The sequence below is a fragment of the Schistocerca cancellata genome, unplaced genomic scaffold (assembly GCF_023864275.1).
Source record: "Schistocerca cancellata isolate TAMUIC-IGC-003103 unplaced genomic scaffold, iqSchCanc2.1 HiC_scaffold_1102, whole genome shotgun sequence".
Taxonomy (NCBI): Eukaryota; Metazoa; Arthropoda; class Insecta; order Orthoptera; family Acrididae; genus Schistocerca; species Schistocerca cancellata.
The window spans coordinates 2791269-2817143 of NW_026047101.1; the positions used below are offsets into that span (position 1 = coordinate 2791269).

At 53.3% G+C, this 25875-nt stretch overlaps 19 non-coding genes and 1 pseudogene across 19 annotated transcripts; all 20 read left to right on the top strand.

Annotated features, from left to right (window-relative positions):
- Window positions 1–667: 667 nt before the first annotated feature.
- LOC126156048 (5S ribosomal RNA) lies at window positions 668–786 on the top strand. The gene has a single exon (XR_007533463.1). It is a non-coding gene; the product is annotated as a 5S ribosomal RNA (ribosomal RNA).
- Window positions 787–1632: 846 nt separating this feature from the next.
- Window positions 1633–1751, top strand: LOC126156049 (5S ribosomal RNA). The gene has a single exon (XR_007533464.1). It is a non-coding gene; the product is annotated as a 5S ribosomal RNA (ribosomal RNA).
- An 847-nt stretch (window positions 1752–2598) lies between these two features.
- LOC126156050 (5S ribosomal RNA) lies at window positions 2599–2717 on the top strand. Its single transcript, XR_007533465.1, has one exon. It is a non-coding gene; the product is annotated as a 5S ribosomal RNA (ribosomal RNA).
- Window positions 2718–3574: 857 nt separating this feature from the next.
- Window positions 3575–3693, top strand: LOC126156051 (5S ribosomal RNA). The gene has a single exon (XR_007533466.1). It is a non-coding gene; the product is annotated as a 5S ribosomal RNA (ribosomal RNA).
- An 845-nt stretch (window positions 3694–4538) lies between these two features.
- On the top strand, window positions 4539–4657 carry LOC126156052 (5S ribosomal RNA). Its single transcript, XR_007533467.1, has one exon. It is a non-coding gene; the product is annotated as a 5S ribosomal RNA (ribosomal RNA).
- Window positions 4658–5501: 844 nt separating this feature from the next.
- LOC126156053 (5S ribosomal RNA) lies at window positions 5502–5620 on the top strand. The gene has a single exon (XR_007533468.1). It is a non-coding gene; the product is annotated as a 5S ribosomal RNA (ribosomal RNA).
- An 845-nt stretch (window positions 5621–6465) lies between these two features.
- On the top strand, window positions 6466–6584 carry LOC126156054 (5S ribosomal RNA). Its single transcript, XR_007533469.1, has one exon. It is a non-coding gene; the product is annotated as a 5S ribosomal RNA (ribosomal RNA).
- An 846-nt stretch (window positions 6585–7430) lies between these two features.
- Window positions 7431–7549, top strand: LOC126156055 (5S ribosomal RNA). The gene has a single exon (XR_007533470.1). It is a non-coding gene; the product is annotated as a 5S ribosomal RNA (ribosomal RNA).
- Window positions 7550–8397: 848 nt separating this feature from the next.
- On the top strand, window positions 8398–8516 carry LOC126156126 (5S ribosomal RNA). Its single transcript, XR_007533536.1, has one exon. It is a non-coding gene; the product is annotated as a 5S ribosomal RNA (ribosomal RNA).
- An 848-nt stretch (window positions 8517–9364) lies between these two features.
- Window positions 9365–9483, top strand: LOC126156056 (5S ribosomal RNA). The gene has a single exon (XR_007533471.1). It is a non-coding gene; the product is annotated as a 5S ribosomal RNA (ribosomal RNA).
- Window positions 9484–10332: 849 nt separating this feature from the next.
- LOC126156059 (5S ribosomal RNA) lies at window positions 10333–10451 on the top strand. Its single transcript, XR_007533473.1, has one exon. It is a non-coding gene; the product is annotated as a 5S ribosomal RNA (ribosomal RNA).
- An 846-nt stretch (window positions 10452–11297) lies between these two features.
- Window positions 11298–11416, top strand: LOC126156128 (5S ribosomal RNA). Its single transcript, XR_007533537.1, has one exon. It is a non-coding gene; the product is annotated as a 5S ribosomal RNA (ribosomal RNA).
- An 849-nt stretch (window positions 11417–12265) lies between these two features.
- On the top strand, window positions 12266–12384 carry LOC126156060 (5S ribosomal RNA). Its single transcript, XR_007533474.1, has one exon. It is a non-coding gene; the product is annotated as a 5S ribosomal RNA (ribosomal RNA).
- An 844-nt stretch (window positions 12385–13228) lies between these two features.
- Window positions 13229–13347, top strand: LOC126156130 (5S ribosomal RNA). Its single transcript, XR_007533539.1, has one exon. It is a non-coding gene; the product is annotated as a 5S ribosomal RNA (ribosomal RNA).
- An 849-nt stretch (window positions 13348–14196) lies between these two features.
- Window positions 14197–14315, top strand: LOC126156061 (5S ribosomal RNA). The gene has a single exon (XR_007533475.1). It is a non-coding gene; the product is annotated as a 5S ribosomal RNA (ribosomal RNA).
- Window positions 14316–15159: 844 nt separating this feature from the next.
- Window positions 15160–15278, top strand: LOC126156062 (5S ribosomal RNA). The gene has a single exon (XR_007533476.1). It is a non-coding gene; the product is annotated as a 5S ribosomal RNA (ribosomal RNA).
- An 846-nt stretch (window positions 15279–16124) lies between these two features.
- On the top strand, window positions 16125–16242 carry LOC126156163 (5S ribosomal RNA; annotated as a pseudogene).
- Window positions 16243–23525: 7283 nt separating this feature from the next.
- Window positions 23526–23644, top strand: LOC126156063 (5S ribosomal RNA). Its single transcript, XR_007533477.1, has one exon. It is a non-coding gene; the product is annotated as a 5S ribosomal RNA (ribosomal RNA).
- An 846-nt stretch (window positions 23645–24490) lies between these two features.
- On the top strand, window positions 24491–24609 carry LOC126156064 (5S ribosomal RNA). Its single transcript, XR_007533478.1, has one exon. It is a non-coding gene; the product is annotated as a 5S ribosomal RNA (ribosomal RNA).
- Window positions 24610–25458: 849 nt separating this feature from the next.
- Window positions 25459–25577, top strand: LOC126156065 (5S ribosomal RNA). The gene has a single exon (XR_007533479.1). It is a non-coding gene; the product is annotated as a 5S ribosomal RNA (ribosomal RNA).
- Window positions 25578–25875: the final 298 nt, after the last annotated feature.

Consider the following 25875-nt stretch of genomic DNA (forward strand, 5'->3'; position numbering starts at 1 on the left):
CGACAAAACAGTACGAATCGGCAGGTGATTTCTGAAATACGTCACCGCCTATTGTTGTGTAGGAGTGTAGAGTTCCAAATTTGATTTGTAACCACGAATTTATTCCTTAGTCGTCTCGTCTCGTCTCGTCTCGTCTCCTCCCGCAGACGTTTGTCGTGCTTGCGCTGTCATATGGACCACGACCCGAGCGGCAGCGAGCGGCAGTCGAGCAAAGTCGGGACAAGTCGGGACGGGGACAGGGACAGGGATAGGAATGGTGCGAATGCACTGCAAACTACGCAGACACCTGGTGTGAGGCGAGGCGAGGCGAGGCGAGGAAGCCCACATCGCTACCAGTGGCGCCCTCCAGCACGACACTGTCACCCCGCACAGGCCCTCCGCTGAACACCAGGGACAAGATGCGTCCTCCGCTAGTGTCGAAGGCTGCACGCGCCCAGCGAATGACAGGGGGTGCAACGAGCAGCAGTGCGTCTCACACACGCGGCGGTGCGCCCGCCAATTCGGCCGTCACTCTGCTGGGACGCCGGGCGACCCTCCCCGCGCCGATCTCGAAGAACTGGCGGTTCCGGAAGGAAGCGCTTTCGTCAATTGCGGCCGAAAACTAACATTATGTGTGTTGGGAGAAAAGCCGAACTCGAATTCTGCCGTGCTCCTACATTAGATGAGCGCCAACGGCCATACCATGATGAATACACCGGTTCTCGTCCGATCTCCGAAGTTAAGCATCTTCGGGCCCGGCTAGTACTTGGATGGGTGACCGCCTGGGAAACCCGGGTGCTGTTGGCTCCCTTCCTGTTTTTTTTTTTTTTTTGTTATGTCGCCAGCCCAATTTTCAAACTACCTTTCTGTTGTGACAAAGATGCTTCCTTAAGCCTTTTAAACTACTGTAATGGTACGAAAATGCAGTAATTAACTCAGTTTGAGGGAGAATGTGCTAACCAAGTTTGCCAAGAAGACTTTGAAAACGACAAAACAGTACGAATCGGCAGGTGATTTCTGAAATACGTCACCGCCTATTGTTGTGTAGGAGTGTAGAGTTCCAAATTTGATTTGTAACCACGAATTTATTCCTTAGTCGTCTCGTCTCGTCTCGTCTCGTCTCCTCCCGCAGACGTTTGTCGTGCTTGCGCTGTCATATGGACCACGACCCGAGCGGCAGCGAGCGGCAGTCGAGCAAAGTCGGGACAAGTCGGGACGGGGACAGGGACAGGGATAGGAATGGTGCGAATGCACTGCAAACTACGCAGACACCTGGTGTGAGGCGAGGCGAGGCGAGGCGAGGAAGCCCACATCGCTACCAGTGGCGCCCTCCAGCACGACACTGTCACCCCGCACAGGCCCTCCGCTGAACACCAGGGACAAGATGCGTCCTCCGCTAGTGTCGAAGGCTGCACGCGCCCAGCGAATGACAGGGGGTGCAACGAGCAGCAGTGCGTCTCACACACGCGGCGGTGCGCCCGCCAATTCGGCCGTCACTCTGCTGGGACGCCGGGCGACCCTCCCCGCGCCGATCTCGAAGAACTGGCGGTTCCGGAAGGAAGCGCTTTCGTCAATTGCGGCCGAAAACTAACATTATGTGTGTTGGGAGAAAAGCCGAACTCGAATTCTGCCGTGCTCCTACATTAGATGAGCGCCAACGGCCATACCATGATGAATACACCGGTTCTCGTCCGATCTCCGAAGTTAAGCATCTTCGGGCCCGGCTAGTACTTGGATGGGTGACCGCCTGGGAAACCCGGGTGCTGTTGGCTCCCTTTCTGTTTCTTTTTTTTTTTGTTATGTCGCCAGCCCAATTTTCAAACTACCTTTCTGTTGTGACAAAGATGCTTCCTTAAGCCTTTTAAACTACTGTAATGGTACGAAAATGCAGTAATTAACTCAGTTTGAGGGAGAATGTGCTAACCAAGTTTGCCAAGAAGACTTTGAAAACGACAAAACAGTACGAATCGGCAGGTGATTTCTGAAATACGTCACCGCCTATTGTTGTGTAGGAGTGTAGAGTTCCAAATTTGATTTGTAACCACGAATTTATTCCTTAGTCGTCTCGTCTCGTCTCGTCTCGTCTCCTCCCGCAGACGTTTGTCGTGCTTGCGCTGTCATATGGACCACGACCCGAGCGGCAGCGAGCGGCAGTCGAGCAAAGTCGGGACAAGTCGGGACGGGGACAGGGACAGGGATAGGAATGGTGCGAATGCACTGCAAACTACGCAGACACCTGGTGTGAGGCGAGGCGAGGCGAGGCGAGGAAGCCCACATCGCTACCAGTGGCGCCCTCCAGCACGACACTGTCACACCCCGCACAGGCCCTCCGCTGAACACCAGGGACAAGATGCGTCCTCCGCTAGTGTCGAAGGCTGCACGCGCCCAGCGAATGACAGGGGGTGCAACGAGCAGCAGTGCGTCTCACACACGCGGCGGTGCGCCCGCCAATTCGGCCGTCACTCTGCTGGGACGCCGGGCGACCCTCCCCGCGCCGTTCTCGAAGAACTGGCGGTTCCGGAAGGAAGCGCTTTCGTCAATTGCGGCCGAAAACTAACATTATGTGTGTTGGGAGAAAAGCCGAACTCGAATTCTGCCGTGCTCCTACATTAGATGAGCGCCAACGGCCATACCATGATGAATACACCGGTTCTCGTCCGATCTCCGAAGTTAAGCATCTTCGGGCCCGGCTAGTACTTGGATGGGTGACCGCCTGGGAAACCCGGGTGCTGTTGGCTCCCTTCCTGTTTTTTTTTTTTTTTTTGTTATGTCGCCAGCCCAATTTTCAAACTACCTTTCTGTTGTGACAAAGATGCTTCCTTAAGCCTTTTAAACTACTGTAATGGTACGAAAATGCAGTAATTAACTCAGTTTGAGGGAGAATGTGCTAACCAAGTTTGCCAAGAAGACTTTGAAAACGACAAAACAGTACGAATCGGCAGGTGATTTCTGAAATACGTCACCGCCTATTGTTGTGTAGGAGTGTAGAGTTCCAAATTTGATTTGTAACCACGAATTTATTCCTTAGTCGTCTCGTCTCGTCTCGTCTCGTCTCCTCCCGCAGACGTTTGTCGTGCTTGCGCTGTCATATGGACCACGACCCGAGCGGCAGCGAGCGGCAGTCGAGCAAAGTCGGGACAAGTCGGGACAAGTCGGGACGGGGACAGGGACAGGGATAGGAATGGTGCGAATGCACTGCAAACTACGCAGACACCTGGTGTGAGGCGAGGCGAGGCGAGGCGAGGAAGCCCACATCGCTACCAGTGGCGCCCTCCAGCACGACACTGTCACCCCGCACAGGCCCTCCGCTGAACACCAGGGACAAGATGCGTCCTCCGCTAGTGTCGAAGGCTGCACGCGCCCAGCGAATGACAGGGGGTGCAACGAGCAGCAGTGCGTCTCACACACGCGGCGGTGCGCCCGCCAATTCGGCCGTCACTCTGCTGGGACGCCGGGCGACCCTCCCCGCGCCGATCTCGAAGAACTGGCGGTTCCGGAAGGAAGCGCTTTCGTCAATTGCGGCCGAAAACTAACATTATGTGTGTTGGGAGAAAAGCCGAACTCGAATTCTGCCGTGCTCCTACATTAGATGAGCGCCAACGGCCATACCATGATGAATACACCGGTTCTCGTCCGATCTCCGAAGTTAAGCATCTTCGGGCCCGGCTAGTACTTGGATGGGTGACCGCCTGGGAAACCCGGGTGCTGTTGGCTCCCTTTCTGTTTCTTTTTTTTTTTGTTATGTCGCCAGCCCAATTTTCAAACTACCTTTCTGTTGTGACAAAGATGCTTCCTTAAGCCTTTTAAACTACTGTAATGGTACGAAAATGCAGTAATTAACTCAGTTTGAGGGAGAATGTGCTAACCAAGTTTGCCAAGAAGACTTTGAAAACGACAAAACAGTACGAATCGGCAGGTGATTTCTGAAATACGTCACCGCCTATTGTTGTGTAGGAGTGTAGAGTTCCAAATTTGATTTGTAACCACGAATTTATTCCTTAGTCGTCTCGTCTCGTCTCGTCTCGTCTCCTCCCGCAGACGTTTGTCGTGCTTGCGCTGTCATATGGACCACGACCCGAGCGGCAGCGAGCGGCAGTCGAGCAAAGTCGGGACAAGTCGGGACGGGGACAGGGACAGGGATAGGAATGGTGCGAATGCACTGCAAACTACGCAGACACCTGGTGTGAGGCGAGGCGAGGCGAGGCGAGGAAGCCCACATCGCTACCAGTGGCGCCCTCCAGCACGACACTGTCACCCCGCACAGGCCCTCCGCTGAACACCAGGGACAAGATGCGTCCTCCGCTAGTGTCGAAGGCTGCACGCGCCCAGCGAATGACAGGGGGTGCAACGAGCAGCAGTGCGTCTCACACACGCGGCGGTGCGCCCGCCAATTCGGCCGTCACTCTGCTGGGACGCCGGGCGACCCTCCCCGCGCCGATCTCGAAGAACTGGCGGTTCCGGAAGGAAGCGCTTTCGTCAATTGCGGCCGAAAACTAACATTATGTGTGTTGGGAGAAAAGCCGAACTCGAATTCTGCCGTGCTCCTACATTAGATGAGCGCCAACGGCCATACCATGATGAATACACCGGTTCTCGTCCGATCTCCGAAGTTAAGCATCTTCGGGCCCGGCTAGTACTTGGATGGGTGACCGCCTGGGAAACCCGGGTGCTGTTGGCTCCCTTCCTGTTTTTTTTTTTTTTGTTATGTCGCCAGCCCAATTTTCAAACTACCTTTCTGTTGTGACAAAGATGCTTCCTTAAGCCTTTTAAACTACTGTAATGGTACGAAAATGCAGTAATTAACTCAGTTTGAGGGAGAATGTGCTAACCAAGTTTGCCAAGAAGACTTTGAAAACGACAAAACAGTACGAATCGGCAGGTGATTTCTGAAATACGTCACCGCCTATTGTTGTGTAGGAGTGTAGAGTTCCAAATTTGATTTGTAACCACGAATTTATTCCTTAGTCGTCTCGTCTCGTCTCGTCTCGTCTCCTCCCGCAGACGTTTGTCGTGCTTGCGCTGTCATATGGACCACGACCCGAGCGGCAGCGAGCGGCAGTCGAGCAAAGTCGGGACAAGTCGGGACGGGGACAGGGACAGGGATAGGAATGGTGCGAATGCACTGCAAACTACGCAGACACCTGGTGTGAGGCGAGGCGAGGCGAGGCGAGGAAGCCCACATCGCTACCAGTGGCGCCCTCCAGCACGACACTGTCACCCCGCACAGGCCCTCCGCTGAACACCAGGGACAAGATGCGTCCTCCGCTAGTGTCGAAGGCTGCACGCGCCCAGCGAATGACAGGGGGTGCAACGAGCAGCAGTGCGTCTCACACACGCGGCGGTGCGCCCGCCAATTCGGCCGTCACTCTGCTGGGACGCCGGGCGACCCTCCCCGCGCCGATCTCGAAGAACTGGCGGTTCCGGAAGGAAGCGCTTTCGTCAATTGCGGCCGAAAACTAACATTATGTGTGTTGGGAGAAAAGCCGAACTCGAATTCTGCCGTGCTCCTACATTAGATGAGCGCCAACGGCCATACCATGATGAATACACCGGTTCTCGTCCGATCTCCGAAGTTAAGCATCTTCGGGCCCGGCTAGTACTTGGATGGGTGACCGCCTGGGAAACCCGGGTGCTGTTGGCTCCCTTCCTGTTTTTTTTTTTTTTTGTTATGTCGCCAGCCCAATTTGCAAACTACCTTTCTGTTGTGACAAAGATGCTTCCTTAAGCCTTTTAAACTACTGTAATGGTACGAAAATGCAGTAATTAACTCAGTTTGAGGGAGAATGTGCTAACCAAGTTTGCCAAGAAGACTTTGAAAACGACAAAACAGTACGAATCGGCAGGTGATTTCTGAAATACGTCACCGCCTATTGTTGTGTAGGAGTGTAGAGTTCCAAATTTGATTTGTAACCACGAATTTATTCCTTAGTCGTCTCGTCTCGTCTCGTCTCGTCTCCTCCCGCAGACGTTTGTCGTGCTTGCGCTGTCATATGGACCACGACCCGAGCGGCAGCGAGCGGCAGTCGAGCAAAGTCGGGACAAGTCGGGACGGGGACAGGGACAGGGATAGGAATGGTGCGAATGCACTGCAAACTACGCAGACACCTGGTGTGAGGCGAGGCGAGGCGAGGCGAGGAAGCCCACATCGCTACCAGTGGCGCCCTCCAGCACGACACTGTCACCCCGCACAGGCCCTCCGCTGAACACCAGGGACAAGATGCGTCCTCCGCTAGTGTCGAAGGCTGCACGCGCCCAGCGAATGACAGGGGGTGCAACGAGCAGCAGTGCGTCTCACACACGCGGCGGTGCGCCCGCCAATTCGGCCGTCACTCTGCTGGGACGCCGGGCGACCCTCCCCGCGCCGATCTCGAAGAACTGGCGGTTCCGGAAGGAAGCGCTTTCGTCAATTGCGGCCGAAAACTAACATTATGTGTGTTGGGAGAAAAGCCGAACTCGAATTCTGCCGTGCTCCTACATTAGATGAGCGCCAACGGCCATACCATGATGAATACACCGGTTCTCGTCCGATCTCCGAAGTTAAGCATCTTCGGGCCCGGCTAGTACTTGGATGGGTGACCGCCTGGGAAACCCGGGTGCTGTTGGCTCCCTTCCTGTTTTTTTTTTTTTTGTTATGTCGCCAGCCCAATTTTCAAACTACCTTTCTGTTGTGACAAAGATGCTTCCTTAAGCCTTTTAAACTACTGTAATGGTACGAAAATGCAGTAATTAACTCAGTTTGAGGGAGAATGTGCTAACCAAGTTTGCCAAGAAGACTTTGAAAACGACAAAACAGTACGAATCGGCAGGTGATTTCTGAAATACGTCACCGCCTATTGTTGTGTAGGAGTGTAGAGTTCCAAATTTGATTTGTAACCACGAATTTATTCCTTAGTCGTCTCGTCTCGTCTCGTCTCGTCTCCTCCCGCAGACGTTTGTCGTGCTTGCGCTGTCATATGGACCACGACCCGAGCGGCAGCGAGCGGCAGTCGAGCAAAGTCGGGACAAGTCGGGACGGGGACAGGGACAGGGATAGGAATGGTGCGAATGCACTGCAAACTACGCAGACACCTGGTGTGAGGCGAGGCGAGGCGAGGCGAGGAAGCCCACATCGCTACCAGTGGCGCCCTCCAGCACGACACTGTCACACCCCGCACAGGCCCTCCGCTGAACACCAGGGACAAGATGCGTCCTCCGCTAGTGTCGAAGGCTGCACGCGCCCAGCGAATGACAGGGGGTGCAACGAGCAGCAGTGCGTCTCACACACGCGGCGGTGCGCCCGCCAATTCGGCCGTCACTCTGCTGGGACGCCGGGCGACCCTCCCCGCGCCGTTCTCGAAGAACTGGCGGTTCCGGAAGGAAGCGCTTTCGTCAATTGCGGCCGAAAACTAACATTATGTGTGTTGGGAGAAAAGCCGAACTCGAATTCTGCCGTGCTCCTACATTAGATGAGCGCCAACGGCCATACCATGATGAATACACCGGTTCTCGTCCGATCTCCGAAGTTAAGCATCTTCGGGCCCGGCTAGTACTTGGATGGGTGACCGCCTGGGAAACCCGGGTGCTGTTGGCTCCCTTCCTGTTTTTTTTTTTTTTTTGTTATGTCGCCAGCCCAATTTTCAAACTACCTTTCTGTTGTGACAAAGATGCTTCCTTAAGCCTTTTAAACTACTGTAATGGTACGAAAATGCAGTAATTAACTCAGTTTGAGGGAGAATGTGCTAACCAAGTTTGCCAAGAAGACTTTGAAAACGACAAAACAGTACGAATCGGCAGGTGATTTCTGAAATACGTCACCGCCTATTGTTGTGTAGGAGTGTAGAGTTCCAAATTTGATTTGTAACCACGAATTTATTCCTTAGTCGTCTCGTCTCGTCTCGTCTCGTCTCCTCCCGCAGACGTTTGTCGTGCTTGCGCTGTCATATGGACCACGACCCGAGCGGCAGCGAGCGGCAGTCGAGCAAAGTCGGGACAAGTCGGGACGGGGACAGGGACAGGGATAGGAATGGTGCGAATGCACTGCAAACTACGCAGACACCTGGTGTGAGGCGAGGCGAGGCGAGGCGACGAAGCCCACATCGCTACCAGTGGCGCCCTCCAGCACGACACTGTCACACCCCGCACAGGCCCTCCGCTGAACACCAGGGACAAGATGCGTCCTCCGCTAGTGTCGAAGGCTGCACGCGCCCAGCGAATGACAGGGGGTGCAACGAGCAGCAGTGCGTCTCACACACGCGGCGGTGCGCCCGCCAATTCGGCCGTCACTCTGCTGGGACGCCGGGCGACCCTCCCCGCGCCGTTCTCGAAGAACTGGCGGTTCCGGAAGGAAGCGCTTTCGTCAATTGCGGCCGAAAACTAACATTATGTGTGTTGGGAGAAAAGCCGAACTCGAATTCTGCCGTGCTCCTACATTAGATGAGCGCCAACGGCCATACCATGATGAATACACCGGTTCTCGTCCGATCTCCGAAGTTAAGCATCTTCGGGCCCGGCTACTACTTGGATGGGTGACCGCCTGGGAAACCCGGGTGCTGTTGGCTCCCTTCCTGTTTTTTTTTTTTTTTTGTTATGTCGCCAGCCCAATTTTCAAACTACCTTTCTGTTGTGACAAAGATGCTTCCTTAAGCCTTTTAAACTACTGTAATGGTACGAAAATGCAGTAATTAACTCAGTTTGAGGGAGAATGTGCTAACCAAGTTTGCCAAGAAGACTTTGAAAACGACAAAACAGTACGAATCGGCAGGTGATTTCTGAAATACGTCACCGCCTATTGTTGTGTAGGAGTGTAGAGTTCCAAATTTGATTTGTAACCACGAATTTATTCCTTAGTCGTCTCGTCTCGTCTCGTCTCGTCTCCTCCCGCAGACGTTTGTCGTGCTTGCGCTGTCATATGGACCACGACCCGAGCGGCAGCGAGCGGCAGTCGAGCAAAGTCGGGACAAGTCGGGACGGGGACAGGGACAGGGATAGGAATGGTGCGAATGCACTGCAAACTACGCAGACACCTGGTGTGAGGCGAGGCGAGGCGAGGCGAGGAAGCCCACATCGCTACCAGTGGCGCCCTCCAGCACGACACTGTCACACCCCGCACAGGCCCTCCGCTGAACACCAGGGACAAGATGCGTCCTCCGCTAGTGTCGAAGGCTGCACGCGCCCAGCGAATGACAGGGGGTGCAACGAGCAGCAGTGCGTCTCACACACGCGGCGGTGCGCCCGCCAATTCGGCCGTCACTCTGCTGGGACGCCGGGCGACCCTCCCCGCGCCGTTCTCGAAGAACTGGCGGTTCCGGAAGGAAGCGCTTTCGTCAATTGCGGCCGAAAACTAACATTATGTGTGTTGGGAGAAAAGCCGAACTCGAATTCTGCCGTGCTCCTACATTAGATGAGCGCCAACGGCCATACCATGATGAATACACCGGTTCTCGTCCGATCTCCGAAGTTAAGCATCTTCGGGCCCGGCTAGTACTTGGATGGGTGACCGCCTGGGAAACCCGGGTGCTGTTGGCTCCCTTCCTGTTTTTTTTTTTTTTTTTGTTATGTCGCCAGCCCAATTTTCAAACTACCTTTCTGTTGTGACAAAGATGCTTCCTTAAGCCTTTTAAACTACTGTAATGGTACGAAAATGCAGTAATTAACTCAGTTTGAGGGAGAATGTGCTAACCAAGTTTGCCAAGAAGACTTTGAAAACGACAAAACAGTACGAATCGGCAGGTGATTTCTGAAATACGTCACCGCCTATTGTTGTGTAGGAGTGTAGAGTTCCAAATTTGATTTGTAACCACGAATTTATTCCTTAGTCGTCTCGTCTCGTCTCGTCTCGTCTCCTCCCGCAGACGTTTGTCGTGCTTGCGCTGTCATATGGACCACGACCCGAGCGGCAGCGAGCGGCAGTCGAGCAAAGTCGGGACAAGTCGGGACGGGGACAGGGACAGGGATAGGAATGGTGCGAATGCACTGCAAACTACGCAGACACCTGGTGTGAGGCGAGGCGAGGCGAGGCGAGGAAGCCCACATCGCTACCAGTGGCGCCCTCCAGCACGACACTGTCACACCCCGCACAGGCCCTCCGCTGAACACCAGGGACAAGATGCGTCCTCCGCTAGTGTCGAAGGCTGCACGCGCCCAGCGAATGACAGGGGGTGCAACGAGCAGCAGTGCGTCTCACACACGCGGCGGTGCGCCCGCCAATTCGGCCGTCACTCTGCTGGGACGCCGGGCGACCCTCCCCGCGCCGTTCTCGAAGAACTGGCGGTTCCGGAAGGAAGCGCTTTCGTCAATTGCGGCCGAAAACTAACATTATGTGTGTTGGGAGAAAAGCCGAACTCGAATTCTGCCGTGCTCCTACATTAGATGAGCGCCAACGGCCATACCATGATGAATACACCGGTTCTCGTCCGATCTCCGAAGTTAAGCATCTTCGGGCCCGGCTAGTACTTGGATGGGTGACCGCCTGGGAAACCCGGGTGCTGTTGGCTCCCTTCCGGTTTTTTTTTTTTTTGTTATGTCGCCAGCCCAATTTTCAAACTACCTTTCTGTTGTGACAAAGATGCTTCCTTAAGCCTTTTAAACTACTGTAATGGTACGAAAATGCAGTAATTAACTCAGTTTGAGGGAGAATGTGCTAACCAAGTTTGCCAAGAAGACTTTGAAAACGACAAAACAGTACGAATCGGCAGGTGATTTCTGAAATACGTCACCGCCTATTGTTGTGTAGGAGTGTAGAGTTCCAAATTTGATTTGTAACCACGAATTTATTCCTTAGTCGTCTCGTCTCGTCTCGTCTCGTCTCCTCCCGCAGACGTTTGTCGTGCTTGCGCTGTCATATGGACCACGACCCGAGCGGCAGCGAGCGGCAGTCGAGCAAAGTCGGGACAAGTCGGGACGGGGACAGGGACAGGGATAGGAATGGTGCGAATGCACTGCAAACTACGCAGACACCTGGTGTGAGGCGAGGCGAGGCGAGGCGACGAAGCCCACATCGCTACCAGTGGCGCCCTCCAGCACGACACTGTCACACCCCGCACAGGCCCTCCGCTGAACACCAGGGACAAGATGCGTCCTCCGCTAGTGTCGAAGGCTGCACGCGCCCAGCGAATGACAGGGGGTGCAACGAGCAGCAGTGCGTCTCACACACGCGGCGGTGCGCCCGCCAATTCGGCCGTCACTCTGCTGGGACGCCGGGCGACCCTCCCCGCGCCGTTCTCGAAGAACTGGCGGTTCCGGAAGGAAGCGCTTTCGTCAATTGCGGCCGAAAACTAACATTATGTGTGTTGGGAGAAAAGCCGAACTCGAATTCTGCCGTGCTCCTACATTAGATGAGCGCCAACGGCCATACCATGATGAATACACCGGTTCTCGTCCGATCTCCGAAGTTAAGCATCTTCGGGCCCGGCTACTACTTGGATGGGTGACCGCCTGGGAAACCCGGGTGCTGTTGGCTCCCTTCCTGTTTTTTTTTTTTTTTTTGTTATGTCGCCAGCCCAATTTTCAAACTACCTTTCTGTTGTGACAAAGATGCTTCCTTAAGCCTTTTAAACTACTGTAATGGTACGAAAATGCAGTAATTAACTCAGTTTGAGGGAGAATGTGCTAACCAAGTTTGCCAAGAAGACTTTGAAAACGACAAAACAGTACGAATCGGCAGGTGATTTCTGAAATACGTCACCGCCTATTGTTGTGTAGGAGTGTAGAGTTCCAAATTTGATTTGTAACCACGAATTTATTCCTTAGTCGTCTCGTCTCGTCTCGTCTCGTCTCCTCCCGCAGACGTTTGTCGTGCTTGCGCTGTCATATGGACCACGACCCGAGCGGCAGCGAGCGGCAGTCGAGCAAAGTCGGGACAAGTCGGGACGGGGACAGGGACAGGGATAGGAATGGTGCGAATGCACTGCAAACTACGCAGACACCTGGTGTGAGGCGAGGCGAGGCGAGGCGAGGAAGCCCACATCGCTACCAGTGGCGCCCTCCAGCACGACACTGTCACACCCCGCACAGGCCCTCCGCTGAACACCAGGGACAAGATGCGTCCTCCGCTAGTGTCGAAGGCTGCACGCGCCCAGCGAATGACAGGGGGTGCAACGAGCAGCAGTGCGTCTCACACACGCGGCGGTGCGCCCGCCAATTCGGCCGTCACTCTGCTGGGACGCCGGGCGACCCTCCCCGCGCCGTTCTCGAAGAACTGGCGGTTCCGGAAGGAAGCGCTTTCGTCAATTGCGGCCGAAAACTAACATTATGTGTGTTGGGAGAAAAGCCGAACTCGAATTCTGCCGTGCTCCTACATTAGATGAGCGCCAACGGCCATACCATGATGAATACACCGGTTCTCGTCCGATCTCCGAAGTTAAGCATCTTCGGGCCCGGCTAGTACTTGGATGGGTGACCGCCTGGGAAACCCGGGTGCTGTTGGCTCCCTTCCGGTTTTTTTTTTTTTTGTTATGTCGCCAGCCCAATTTTCAAACTACCTTTCTGTTGTGACAAAGATGCTTCCTTAAGCCTTTTAAACTACTGTAATGGTACGAAAATGCAGTAATTAACTCAGTTTGAGGGAGAATGTGCTAACCAAGTTTGCCAAGAAGACTTTGAAAACGACAAAACAGTACGAATCGGCAGGTGATTTCTGAAATACGTCACCGCCTATTGTTGTGTAGGAGTGTAGAGTTCCAAATTTGATTTGTAACCACGAATTTATTCCTTAGTCGTCTCGTCTCGTCTCGTCTCGTCTCCTCCCGCAGACGTTTGTCGTGCTTGCGCTGTCATATGGACCACGACCCGAGCGGCAGCGAGCGGCAGTCGAGCAAAGTCGGGACAAGTCGGGACGGGGACAGGGACAGGGATAGGAATGGTGCGAATGCACTGCAAACTACGCAGACACCTGGTGTGAGGCGAGGCGAGGCGAGGCGAGGAAGCCCACATCGCTACCAGTGGCGCCCTCCAGCACGACACTGTCACCCCGCACAGGCCCTCCGCTGAACACCAGGGACAAGATGCGTCCTCCGCTAGTGTCGAAGGCTGCACGCGCCCAGCGAATGACAGGGGGTGCAACGAGCAGCAGTGCGTCTCACACACGCGGCGGTGCGCCCGCCAATTCGGCCGTCACTCTGCTGGGACGCCGGGCGACCCTCCCCGCGCCGTTCTCGAAGAACTGGCGGTTCCGGAAGGAAGCGCTTTCGTCAATTGCGGCCGAAAACTAACATTATGTGTGTTGGGAGAAAAGCCGAACTCGAATTCTGCCGTGCTCCTACATTAGATGAGCGCCAACGGCCATACCATGATGAATACACCGGTTCTCGTCCGATCTCCGAAGTTAAGCATCTTCGGGCCCGGCTACTACTTGGATGGGTGACCGCCTGGGAAACCCGGGTGCTGTTGGCTCCCTTCCTGTTTTTTTTTTTTTTTTTGTTATGTCGCCAGCCCAATTTTCAAACTACCTTTCTGTTGTGACAAAGATGCTTCCTTAAGCCTTTTAAACTACTGTAATGGTACGAAAATGCAGTAATTAACTCAGTTTGAGGGAGAATGTGCTAACCAAGTTTGCCAAGAAGACTTTGAAAACGACAAAACAGTACGAATCGGCAGGTGATTTCTGAAATACGTCACCGCCTATTGTTGTGTAGGAGTGTAGAGTTCCAAATTTGATTTGTAACCACGAATTTATTCCTTAGTCGTCTCGTCTCGTCTCGTCTCGTCTCCTCCCGCAGACGTTTGTCGTGCTTGCGCTGTCATATGGACCACGACCCGAGCGGCAGCGAGCGGCAGTCGAGCAAAGTCGGGACAAGTCGGGACGGGGACAGGGACAGGGATAGGAATGGTGCGAATGCACTGCAAACTACGCAGACACCTGGTGTGAGGCGAGGCGAGGCGAGGCGAGGAAGCCCACATCGCTACCAGTGGCGCCCTCCAGCACGACACTGTCACACCCCGCACAGGCCCTCCGCTGAACACCAGGGACAAGATGCGTCCTCCGCTAGTGTCGAAGGCTGCACGCGCCCAGCGAATGACAGGGGGTGCAACGAGCAGCAGTGCGTCTCACACACGCGGCGGTGCGCCCGCCAATTCGGCCGTCACTCTGCTGGGACGCCGGGCGACCCTCCCCGCGCCGTTCTCGAAGAACTGGCGGTTCCGGAAGGAAGCGCTTTCGTCAATTGCGGCCGAAAACTAACATTATGTGTGTTGGGAGAAAAGCCGAACTCGAATTCTGCCGTGCTCCTACATTAGATGAGCGCCAACGGCCATACCATGATGAATACACCGGTTCTCGTCCGATCTCCGAAGTTAAGCATCTTCGGGCCCGGCTAGTACTTGGATGGGTGACCGCCTGGGAAACCCGGGTGCTGTTGGCTCCCTTCCGGTTTTTTTTTTTTTTGTTATGTCGCCAGCCCAATTTTCAAACTACCTTTCTGTTGTGACAAAGATGCTTCCTTAAGCCTTTTAAACTACTGTAATGGTACGAAAATGCAGTAATTAACTCAGTTTGAGGGAGAATGTGCTAACCAAGTTTGCCAAGAAGACTTTGAAAACGACAAAACAGTACGAATCGGCAGGTGATTTCTGAAATACGTCACCGCCTATTGTTGTGTAGGAGTGTAGAGTTCCAAATTTGATTTGTAACCACGAATTTATTCCTTAGTCGTCTCGTCTCGTCTCGTCTCGTCTCCTCCCGCAGACGTTTGTCGTGCTTGCGCTGTCATATGGACCACGACCCGAGCGGCAGCGAGCGGCAGTCGAGCAAAGTCGGGACAAGTCGGGACGGGGACAGGGACAGGGATAGGAATGGTGCGAATGCACTGCAAACTACGCAGACACCTGGTGTGAGGCGAGGCGAGGCGAGGCGAGGAAGCCCACATCGCTACCAGTGGCGCCCTCCAGCACGACACTGTCACCCCGCACAGGCCCTCCGCTGAACACCAGGGACAAGATGCGTCCTCCGCTAGTGTCGAAGGCTGCACGCGCCCAGCGAATGACAGGGGGTGCAACGAGCAGCAGTGCGTCTCACACACGCGGCGGTGCGCCCGCCAATTCGGCCGTCACTCTGCTGGGACGCCGGGCGACCCTCCCCGCGCCGTTCTCGAAGAACTGGCGGTTCCGGAAGGAAGCGCTTTCGTCAATTGCGGCCGAAAACTAACATTATGTGTGTTGGGAGAAAAGCCGAACTCGAATTCTGCCGTGCTCCTACATTAGATGAGCGCCAACGGCCATACCATGATGAATACACCGGTTCTCGTCCGATCTCCGAAGTTAAGCATCTTCGGGCCCGGCTAGTACTTGGATGGGTGACCGCCTGGGAAACCCGGGTGCTGTTGGCTCCCTTCCTGTTTTTTTTTTTTTTTTGTTATGTCGCCAGCCCAATTTTCAAACTACCTTTCTGTTGTGACAAAGATGCTTCCTTAAGCCTTTTAAACTACTGTAATGGTACGAAAATGCAGTAATTAACTCAGTTTGAGGGAGAATGTGCTAACCAAGTTTGCCAAGAAGACTTTGAAAACGACAAAACAGTACGAATCGGCAGGTGATTTCTGAAATACGTCACCGCCTATTGTTGTGTAGGAGTGTAGAGTTCCAAATTTGATTTGTAACCACGAATTTATTCCTTAGTCGTCTCGTCTCGTCTCGTCTCGTCTCCTCCCGCAGACGTTTGTCGTGCTTGCGCTGTCATATGGACCACGACCCGAGCGGCAGCGAGCGGCAGTCGAGCAAAGTCGGGACAAGTCGGGACGGGGACAGGGACAGGGATAGGAATGGTGCGAATGCACTGCAAACTACGCAGACACCTGGTGTGAGGCGAGGCGAGGCGAGGCGAGGAAGCCCACATCGCTACCAGTGGCGCCCTCCAGCACGACACTGTCACCCCGCACAGGCCCTCCGCTGAACACCAGGGACAAGATGCGTCCTCCGCTAGTGTCGAAGGCTGCACGCGCCCAGCGAATGACAGGGGGTGCAACGAGCAGCAGTGCGTCTCACACACGCGGCGGTGCGCCCGCCAATTCGGCCGTCACTCTGCTGGGACGCCGGGCGACCCTCCCCGCGCCGTTCTCGAAGAACTGGCGGTTCCGGAAGGAAGCGCTTTCGTCAATTGCGGCCGAAAACTAACATTATGTGTGTTGGGAGAAAAGCCGAACTCGAATTCTGCCGTGCTCCTACATTAGATGAGCGCCAACGGCCATACCATGATGAATACACCGGTTCTCGTCCGATCTCCGAAGTTAAGCATCTTCGGGCCCGGCTAGTACTTGGCTGGCTGCCCGCCTGGCAACACCTCGGTGCCGAGCGAGCAGTACTTCCGTGTGCGACTTGGCCGGCGGCGCCTCGCGTGTCGTCTGCTTCCTCTGCCTCGTGGCTTGTGTTTATACCTGACTGTAAGTAATGGAAATGATATACGATGATAGTGAGGAAAGACAGAATAACGTACAATGTGAGTTTGATCGATCCGTTGATAAACCATCGGCATTCGAAATTCACCGTTGGATATTAGAGGACTTGATGTTACGGCATGATGACGTTCTTGGCATACAGTTTGATACGTTCCTTAATTCGGTGTTTTTGAAATTGAGATCTCCTGATATGTGTGATACTGTTGTGTCTGTCAATGACGGCGTGCGTAAATTTCGACATCTTGACGGTAAAATTAGTAATGTGACTGTGTCGCACGCCGGCTTTGGCGTTAGGCAAATTCGTATCTTTAACTTGCCTTTTGAAATACGGAATGATACTATTTCACGTTATTTGCGTCCGTACGGTACCGTTTTGTCAGTGTTTAAGGAAAAGTGGTCCTCCGCATATTTGTTTCAAGTCGAAAACGGTGTGCGGAGTGTGAAAATGGTTGTCAGACAACACATTCCGTCCTTTATTCTGGTTAACGGCCACCGTGCGTTTGTGACTTATAGTGGACAGCCTCAAACTTGTTCATTTTGTAGTGGCGTTGGTCATTACCGGCAGGACTGTCCTAAACGTAAACGGCCTGTTCAATTACCGATCGATGACGGTTTGCGCGGGGACAGCTTTGCCTCTGTCGCTGCTACGGTCTTAGGTACAGCCCCCCCCGCACCCGCGCGCCGCGTGGCCGATGCTAACCTAGCTGACGCCGCGGTTGCCATGGATGTGTCCACTCCCGATTGTGACCTTGCTTCTGTGTCTGCTGTTTCCGCGCCTGCTACGGCTACCGTGCAGGCTGACGAAAGTTTGTCTTTACCACGTGTTTCACTTGCGTCTGTGTCCGACCCCATGCCCGCGTCGGCGACTGATGTAGTGTCGGATCGTGTTTCGCAGCCTGTTACGGTATCGGAATCTTTTGATACGTTGCCTGCCTCAGTTGACATAGCTGCCGGTGCTCCTGTTCACACTGCTGTTGTGGAATCGCGGGAAATTTTTGTGGCTCCGAAACCGCGGCGTGATGAACTTCCGTCTCGCAGTTCTAGCAGGCAACGTGCTCGTAGTGTTGGTCGGTCGCCCTCCTCTGACAGGGGGTCTACACGACAGGACCGCAGTCCGTCTCCAGTTGACCGTTCGCCCGCCGCTTCCCGGCAGTCGCGGGTTGGTCGGCAGGACTCACAACAGCGTGTCGCGCGTCGGGACCCACGTGCAGACCGCGAGCGGCGGCCGTCTCCGGCTTCCGGCTGCGGGCGTCAGACACAGCAATCACAACCACAACAGCCTGCCGCTTCTCGCCCTTCGCTGCCCGACGATCTCAGCGTTGCCGATCAGAAGCGTGATGTCGCTGTTCGACATTTACGCACCGTTTTAAGTCAGCAGCCGACTGGTGACGGTTCCGTTGTGCCGACCGACACAGCTTCGGCTGTGGCGACGCCGCCATTGCCGACGAAACGGAAGGCTGAAGACACCCACCAGCGTCGGGTTTGTCCTTCTGCCCTTGAGCGTGTGCCGACCTCTTCTTCCGACGTGGAGATGCCCGTCGTTGATCCTTTGTCGGCAGCCTCCGGTGGCGCAGATTCTGGGACCGCGTCCACCCCCACTTCCGTCCCCCCCACTGACTGGGCGGCGGATGTGGAAGGTGGTGCGGAGACTTAGTGATTTCTTTGTTGTCCCTTAATCCAGTTGACGGGAATTACACCCGTCTTTTTCGAGAACTTTTTATCCCTTTTGGTGGCTGAAATTCCGTCAATGTCTGCTGTCTGTTTTTTATGAGGAGTTTTTTGTGCTTGTGTCTTTTAATTGTGTATGGCGCCTGAGCGTTGTTCGTGGAATATTTTAACTATCACTGTTATTCTCTGTTGTTCCCTCTTCCAGTTGACGGGAATCAATTCAGTCTTTTTAGAGAAAATTTTATCCTTTTTGGTGGCTGAAATTCCGTCCATGTTTGCTGTTTGTTTTTAAATGAGGAGCGTTTTGTGCTTGTGTATTTTAATTGTGTATGGAGCCTGAGCGTTGTTCGTGGAATATTTTAACTATCAATGTCAACAAGTTGAGTAACCCGCACAAGTTGTCGGCTTTGCTCACTTTTTTACATGACTCCCATTGTCATGTGGCATTTTTACAGGAAGCTACGCGTCAGGCTCTGTTGTTTTTACTTGACGCTTCTGATTTTACTGTCGTTGATAATATAATGTCCGACGAACAGACTGGTACTGCTATCTTAATCCGTCCTGAATTTGATGTTAGCAATATTGAAATATTGCCGAATGGCCGCGCTATAGCATGTACCGTCAATGGTCTTGCCTTTGTCAATGTGTATGCTCATGCCGGTGACAAGCCAGCGCGGAATAAATTTTATGGTCAGGATCTCTGTCCACTTCTCCATCGTAATCATACTGACTTAGTGATCGGTGGTGATTTTAATGCTGTGATTGATGGTCGAGATCAGGAGCCGCGTCCTAACTGGTGCCAGGAATTACGTACGTTGGTTGACAGTTTTCGGCTCCGCGACACGTGGCGTGTGCTGCATCCGGACAAGACGCATTTCACCCACTTTTACGCCACCGGTCACAGTCGCTTGGACAGGATCTATGTGTCTTCGCCGCTCGCCGCCCACGTCCGGAAGGCGGACGTGTTGCCGGTTATTTTTTCAGACCATTGCGGTTACATGTGTCAACTCTTCTTGCCGCGTGCGCGCCCTCCTCGGCGCCCCACTATTTGGAAATTTAACTGTAGCCTTTTGGACGATGCCAGTCTAACGTCTCAATTTACTGCGTTGTGGCGCAAGCTCTTGCGTGGTAAGGGAGATGGCGGCAGTACTATCGGGTGGTGGGTGGCGGTCGCCAAGCCGGCTATTCGGCGTTTTTTAATCGATTTTAGCCGCGATGCGGCGCATTGGCGTCGGTCGACGGCACGTTTTTACCAGGATTGTTTAAAGGATATCGCTCAGCGAGTCGCGACGTCACCTGAGTTGCTACCGGTTTTTAATCAATTCAAAGCCAAGCTCCTCGATGATCTACGTCGGAAGGGTGTTGGGACTATCGCGCGGAGCCAACCGGTGGGTGACGTGGAAGGGGAGCCGCTCTCTCTCTACCACCTGAGCAGGGAGCGCCGGCGGCGCGAGCGGTTGGCCATCCGTAAATGGGTCCAGCGAGATGGCACGTCCACATCCGATGGTGCGGCCATTGAGCGAGAAGTTCACGCGCACTTTGAGACGCTCTTTCGACAGGTTGACGTCGACGCCGGGGCGCTGCGCGATTTTTTGCAGAGGGTCCCACGTGTGTTAACACGACAAGATAGAGCCAGTTTAAATGAACCTTTTACCCTTGATGACTTAGATACAGCTGTGAAACGGAGTCCTCGGGGCCGGTCCCCTGGACTGGACGGGATTCCCGCGGAATTTTATTTAAAATTTTTCAGTCTTTTAAGTGATGTTTTAATTGCCATTATGAATGAGGTCCATAACGGCGTTGCTATTCCTGCGGAATTTTCAGAAGGGCGCATTGCCCTCGTTCCGAAATCGACCGCCACACCAAATCTCGACAATGTCCGTCCTATAACCTTGCTGAACGCCGACTATAAAATTATAGCGCGGTGTATCACGCACAGGTTGACGGACGTTATGCCAAAGGTGGTGAGTGACCATCAGACTTGCGCTGTCAGGGACCGTAACATATTCGATGCTGTTCTGGCGTACCGGGATTGTATCGGATATGTAAAAAGTCACAGGCTCCGGACGGCTGCGATAATGCTGGTTGACTTCAAAAACGCTTTCGATCGGATTAGTCACACCTATCTGCGGCAGGTCTTGGTCGGTTTCGGGTTTGGTCCTAAACTGACGACGATGGTGTATAATATTTTAAGGAATGCCACGTCACGGGTTGTAATAAACGGAATTCCCAGTCGTGTTATACCTGTTAGCCGCTCAGTTCGCCAGGGCTGCCCCTTGTCTATGTCGCTCTTCGCTTTGGCTTTGGATCCGCTCCTCCGCTGTATCGCCCAGGAATGCCGGGGCATTCGCATTGGTGGCGATCAGCTGATCTGTAGAGCGTATGCCGACGACCTCGGCGTGTTCCTCGATCAGCCAGAGGACATTAACAGGCTGCATGGTGTTTTACAGCGCTTTGAGAGGGCGACGGGGGCTATCGTGAATCCTCGGAAGACTGTTTTGCTCCCTCTTACACCTCGCCTGCGTACTGCTCGCGGCGACTGGTTTTGTGTCAAGCAACGACAGACAGTGCTCGGTGTCATTCTGACCGACAATCTGCAGCGTATGGAAGCTCTGAATTGGCGGTCCACGCTGTATAAGGTTAGGGCCGTTGCGAAACTGTATGCCTCTCGGAATTTGGCGCTCCGTCAACGGGTGGCCCTTATTAACACGCAGATTTTGGCCAAAGCGTGGTATCTGGCACAAGTCCTACCTGTGCCGAAACAACTGGAACGGGCCCTTCAACAGGCGGTCTATTGGTTGCTATGGAAGGGTGACATTTTTAAGGTCTCCCTGGCAACCTGTACCTTGAGTCTGGCGGAAGGGGGGCTGGGTTTCGTTGACTTTCGCAACAAGTGTGCGGCGCTCTTCGTAAAGCGGACTACCGTGGTGCTTGACAAGGGGCCGTGCAGTCCGACGGCTGCCTTGTTCCGTGCGTACCGCCCGCCATCGGTGATTGCTCCGGTCTCGATCAGTCATATTCCGTCCACGTTGAACTTCGTACGCCGGTATTATGTGTATAACAGCTATCTGGTGCTCGGCGATGTCCGTGCGTGCAATGTCGGTGACATTATTCGCGCTCTTCGGGGATCGCCGAGCAGGAATAAATGGGAGTATCGGCTACCTCAGCACGACTGGCGGATGGTGTGGCGGAACCTCGCCACCGCCGTTATTCCTGCTGACGTTCACGGAACATGGTATAAAGTGGTCAACCGCACAATTCCGACTAATGCTAAGCTGCACTCTATCGGTCTGATTCCTTCGGGTGTCTGTGATTCGTGTCCTGAGGAGGACACTATCGAACACCGATTCGAGTGTCGGAAATTCCGTGTTGTTTGGGACATTGCGTGTGACATGGTGCGTCTAATCAACAGAGTGGACAGGCGGCAGGTGACAGCTTTGGACGCCATCGTGCCTCAGTGTGTAGCGTATCCGGCCACCAAACGGAATGCTACTCTTTGGATTTTGGGACACACGGTTTATTGTATTTTCGCCCTGAAATTGACTGATGCCGTCGACTTTCTGTCTTACCTGTGGGCGGAACATCATTTGACCCTTGGTCGACAGGCTTATTCCTCGATTTTTGCCAAATTTTTGCATGTCGCCTTGGCCCATGCATTCACTAAATTGTCACTTTCCTGATACGACTCTATACCCAATCATGACATTTTTCTTTTTCCTATCTGATACTACTGCCAATATTCCTGTTGGCGTTTATGACGAACCCTTGCTTACCACCGGTCTTCCTTTCTTGGGTAATGATTTTATGGCTTGGTAAAGTTGTGTTTCTAATGGACCGTACATTAACGAAACCGTACACATGACCTACATTTATGTGAATGGCGCTTTGTCCGTCAAAAGTTCTTTTATGTTTGCTTTACTTTCTGTTCCTCCTTTCTTTCTTTCTTGTTATTTGTTCCTTTCTCGCGGCGACTGAGGGGGCCGAGTCGCGGTGATCATTTTATCACTGTTGGTGTGTGTCTGAATGTGGGACTCTTTCCTATTGCTATGCGTCGACGTTTGTTTTATTCTCCATGTACCATCCGTCAGCCGTTAGCGGAGACATGTTTTCTTTCGGACTTTCTTTTATTTGCGGTGGATTTCCTTTTTTTTTCGTGGATGCCACGTGACTGTTGCTTTGACGGGTTGTTATTGTTGTAGATCACTGTCGATGCCAGTTGCCACGGCGTCCAGTAGCCACTTTTGTTTCTATTATTTGGCATGCAGTCTGGAAGACGGATTACCTTGCGTTTCTTTTCTTATCTTGGCGGATGCATATTCCTTTCTGATATTTGTAGTGGAAACCCACAGCATATATTCACGCCAGCACACCTCGCCGATGAAGGCAACTTTTGGAGGGCGTAAATCAGGAGCTCTTGATAAGTTAACAGCACCTTTAAAAAAAAACGTGCTGTTGGCTCTTTCTCATTTTTTCATTTTTACGTCGCTACACCTGCCAGGCCTCTTTTCATAATAACTTTCAGGAAATAAAAAAAAAAAAAAAAAAAAAAAGGTGCTGTTGGCTCCCTTCCTGTTTTTTTTTTTTGTTATGTCGCCAGCCCAATTTTCAAACTACCTTTCTGATAAAAAAAAAAAAAGAAAATAAAAAAAAAAAAAAAAAAAGGTGCTGTTGGCTCCCTTCCTGTTTTTTTTTTGTTATGTCGCCAGCCCAATTTTCAAACTACCTTTCTGTTGTGACAAAGATGCTTCCTTAAGCCTTTTAAACTACTGTAATGGTACGAAAATGCAGTAATTAACTCAGTTTGAGGGAGAATGTGCTAACCAAGTTTGCCAAGAAGACTTTGAAAACGACAAAACAGTACGAATCGGCAGGTGATTTCTGAAATACGTCACCGCCTATTGTTGTGTAGGAGTGTAGAGTTCCAAATTTGATTTGTAACCACGAATTTATTCCTTAGTCGTCTCGTCTCGTCTCGTCTCGTCTCCTCCCGCAGACGTTTGTCGTGCTTGCGCTGTCATATGGACCACGACCCGAGCGGCAGCGAGCGGCAGTCGAGCAAAGTCGGGACAAGTCGGGACGGGGACAGGGACAGGGATAGGAATGGTGCGAATGCACTGCAAACTACGCAGACACCTGGTGTGAGGCGAGGCGAGGCGAGGCGAGGAAGCCCACATCGCTACCAGTGGCGCCCTCCAGCACGACACTGTCACCCCGCACAGGCCCTCCGCTGAACACCAGGGACAAGATGCGTCCTCCGCTAGTGTCGAAGGCTGCACGCGCCCAGCGAATGACAGGGGGTGCAACGAGCAGCAGTGCGTCTCACACACGCGGCGGTGCGCCCGCCAATTCGGCCGTCACTCTGCTGGGACGCCGGGCGACCCTCCCCGCGCCGTTCTCGAAGAACTGGCGGTTCCGGAAGGAAGCGCTTTCGTCAATTGCGGCCGAAAACTAACATTATGTGTGTTGGGAGAAAAGCCGAACTCGAATTCTGCCGTGCTCCTACATTAGATGAGCGCCAACGGCCATACCATGATGAATACACCGGTTCTCGTCCGATCTCCGAAGTTAAGCATCTTCGGGCCCGGCTAGTACTTGGATGGGTGACCGCCTGGGAAACCCGGGTGCTGTTGGCTCCCTTCCAGTTTTTTTTTTTTTTGTTATGTCGCCAGCCCAATTTTCAAACTACCTTTCTGTTGTGACAAAGATGCTTCCTTAAGCCTTTTAAACTACTGTAATGGTACGAAAATGCAGTAATTAACTCAGTTTGAGGGAGAATGTGCTAACCAAGTTTGCCAAGAAGACTTTGAAAACGACAAAACAGTACGAATCGGCAGGTGATTTCTGAAATACGTCACCGCCTATTGTTGTGTAGGAGTGTAGAGTTCCAAATTTGATTTGTAACCACGAATTTATTCCTTAGTCGTCTCGTCTCGTCTCGTCTCGTCTCCTCCCGCAGACGTTTGTCGTGCTTGCGCTGTCATATGGACCACGACCCGAGCGGCAGCGAGCGGCAGTCGAGCAAAGTCGGGACAAGTCGGGACGGGGACAGGGACAGGGATAGGAATGGTGCGAATGCACTGCAAACTACGCAGACACCTGGTGTGAGGCGAGGCGAGGCGAGGCGAGGAAGCCCACATCGCTACCAGTGGCGCCCTCCAGCACGACACTGTCACACCCCGCACAGGCCCTCCGCTGAACACCAGGGACAAGATGCGTCCTCCGCTAGTGTCGAAGGCTGCACGCGCCCAGCGAATGACAGGGGGTGCAACGAGCAGCAGTGCGTCTCACACACGCGGCGGTGCGCCCGCCAATTCGGCCGTCACTCTGCTGGGACGCCGGGCGACCCTCCCCGCGCCGTTCTCGAAGAACTGGCGGTTCCGGAAGGAAGCGCTTTCGTCAATTGCGGCCGAAAACTAACATTATGTGTGTTGGGAGAAAAGCCGAACTCGAATTCTGCCGTGCTCCTACATTAGATGAGCGCCAACGGCCATACCATGATGAATACACCGGTTCTCGTCCGATCTCCGAAGTTAAGCATCTTCGGGCCCGGCTAGTACTTGGATGGGTGACCGCCTGGGAAACCCGGGTGCTGTTGGCTCCCTTCCTGTTTTTTTTTTTTTTTTTGTTATGTCGCCAGCCCAATTTTCAAACTACCTTTCTGTTGTGACAAAGATGCTTCCTTAAGCCTTTTAAACTACTGTAATGGTACGAAAATGCAGTAATTAACTCAGTTTGAGGGAGAATGTGCTAACCAAGTTTGCCAAGAAGACTTTGAAAACGACAAAACAGTACGAATCGGCAGGTGATTTCTGAAATACGTCACCGCCTATTGTTGTGTAGGAGTGTAGAGTTCCAAATTTGATTTGTAACCACGAATTTATTCCTTAGTCGTCTCGTCTCGTCTCGTCTCGTCTCCTCCCGCAGACGTTTGTCGTGCTTGCGCTGTCATATGGACCACGACCCGAGCGGCAGCGAGCGGCAGTCGAGCAAAGTCGGGACAAGTCGGGACGGGGACAGGGACAGGGATAGGAATGGTGCGAATGCACTGCAAACTACGCAGACACCTGGTGTGAGGCGAGGCGAGGCGAGGCGAGGAAGCCCACATCGCTACCAGTGGCGCCCTCCAGCACGACACTGTCACACCCCGCACAGGCCCTCCGCTGAACACCAGGGACAAGATGCGTCCTCCGCTAGTGTCGAAGGCTGCACGCGCCCAGCGAATGACAGGGGGTGCAACGAGCAGCAGTGCGTCTCACACACGCGGCGGTGCGCCCGCCAATTCGGCCGTCACTCTGCTGGGACGCCGGGCGACCCTCCCCGCGCCGTTCTCGAAGAACTGGCGGTTCCGGAAGGAAGCGCTTTCGTCAATTGCGGCCGAAAACTAACATTATGTGTGTTGGGAGAAAAGCCGAACTCGAATTCTGCCGTGCTCCTACATTAGATGAGCGCCAACGGCCATACCATGATGAATACACCGGTTCTCGTCCGATCTCCGAAGTTAAGCATCTTCGGGCCCGGCTAGTACTTGGATGGGTGACCGCCTGGGAAACCCGGGTGCTGTTGGCTCCCTTCCTGTTTTTTTTTTTTTTTTGTTATGTCGCCAGCCCAATTTTCAAACTACCTTTCTGTTGTGACAAAGATGCTTCCTTAAGCCTTTTAAACTACTGTAATGGTACGAAAATGCAGTAATTAACTCAGTTTGAGGGAGAATGTGCTAACCAAGTTTGCCAAGAAGACTTTGAAAACGACAAAACAGTACGAATCGGCAGGTGATTTCTGAAATACGTCACCGCCTATTGTTGTGTAGGAGTGTAGAGTTCCAAATTTGATTTGTAACCACGAATTTATTCCTTAGTCGTCTCGT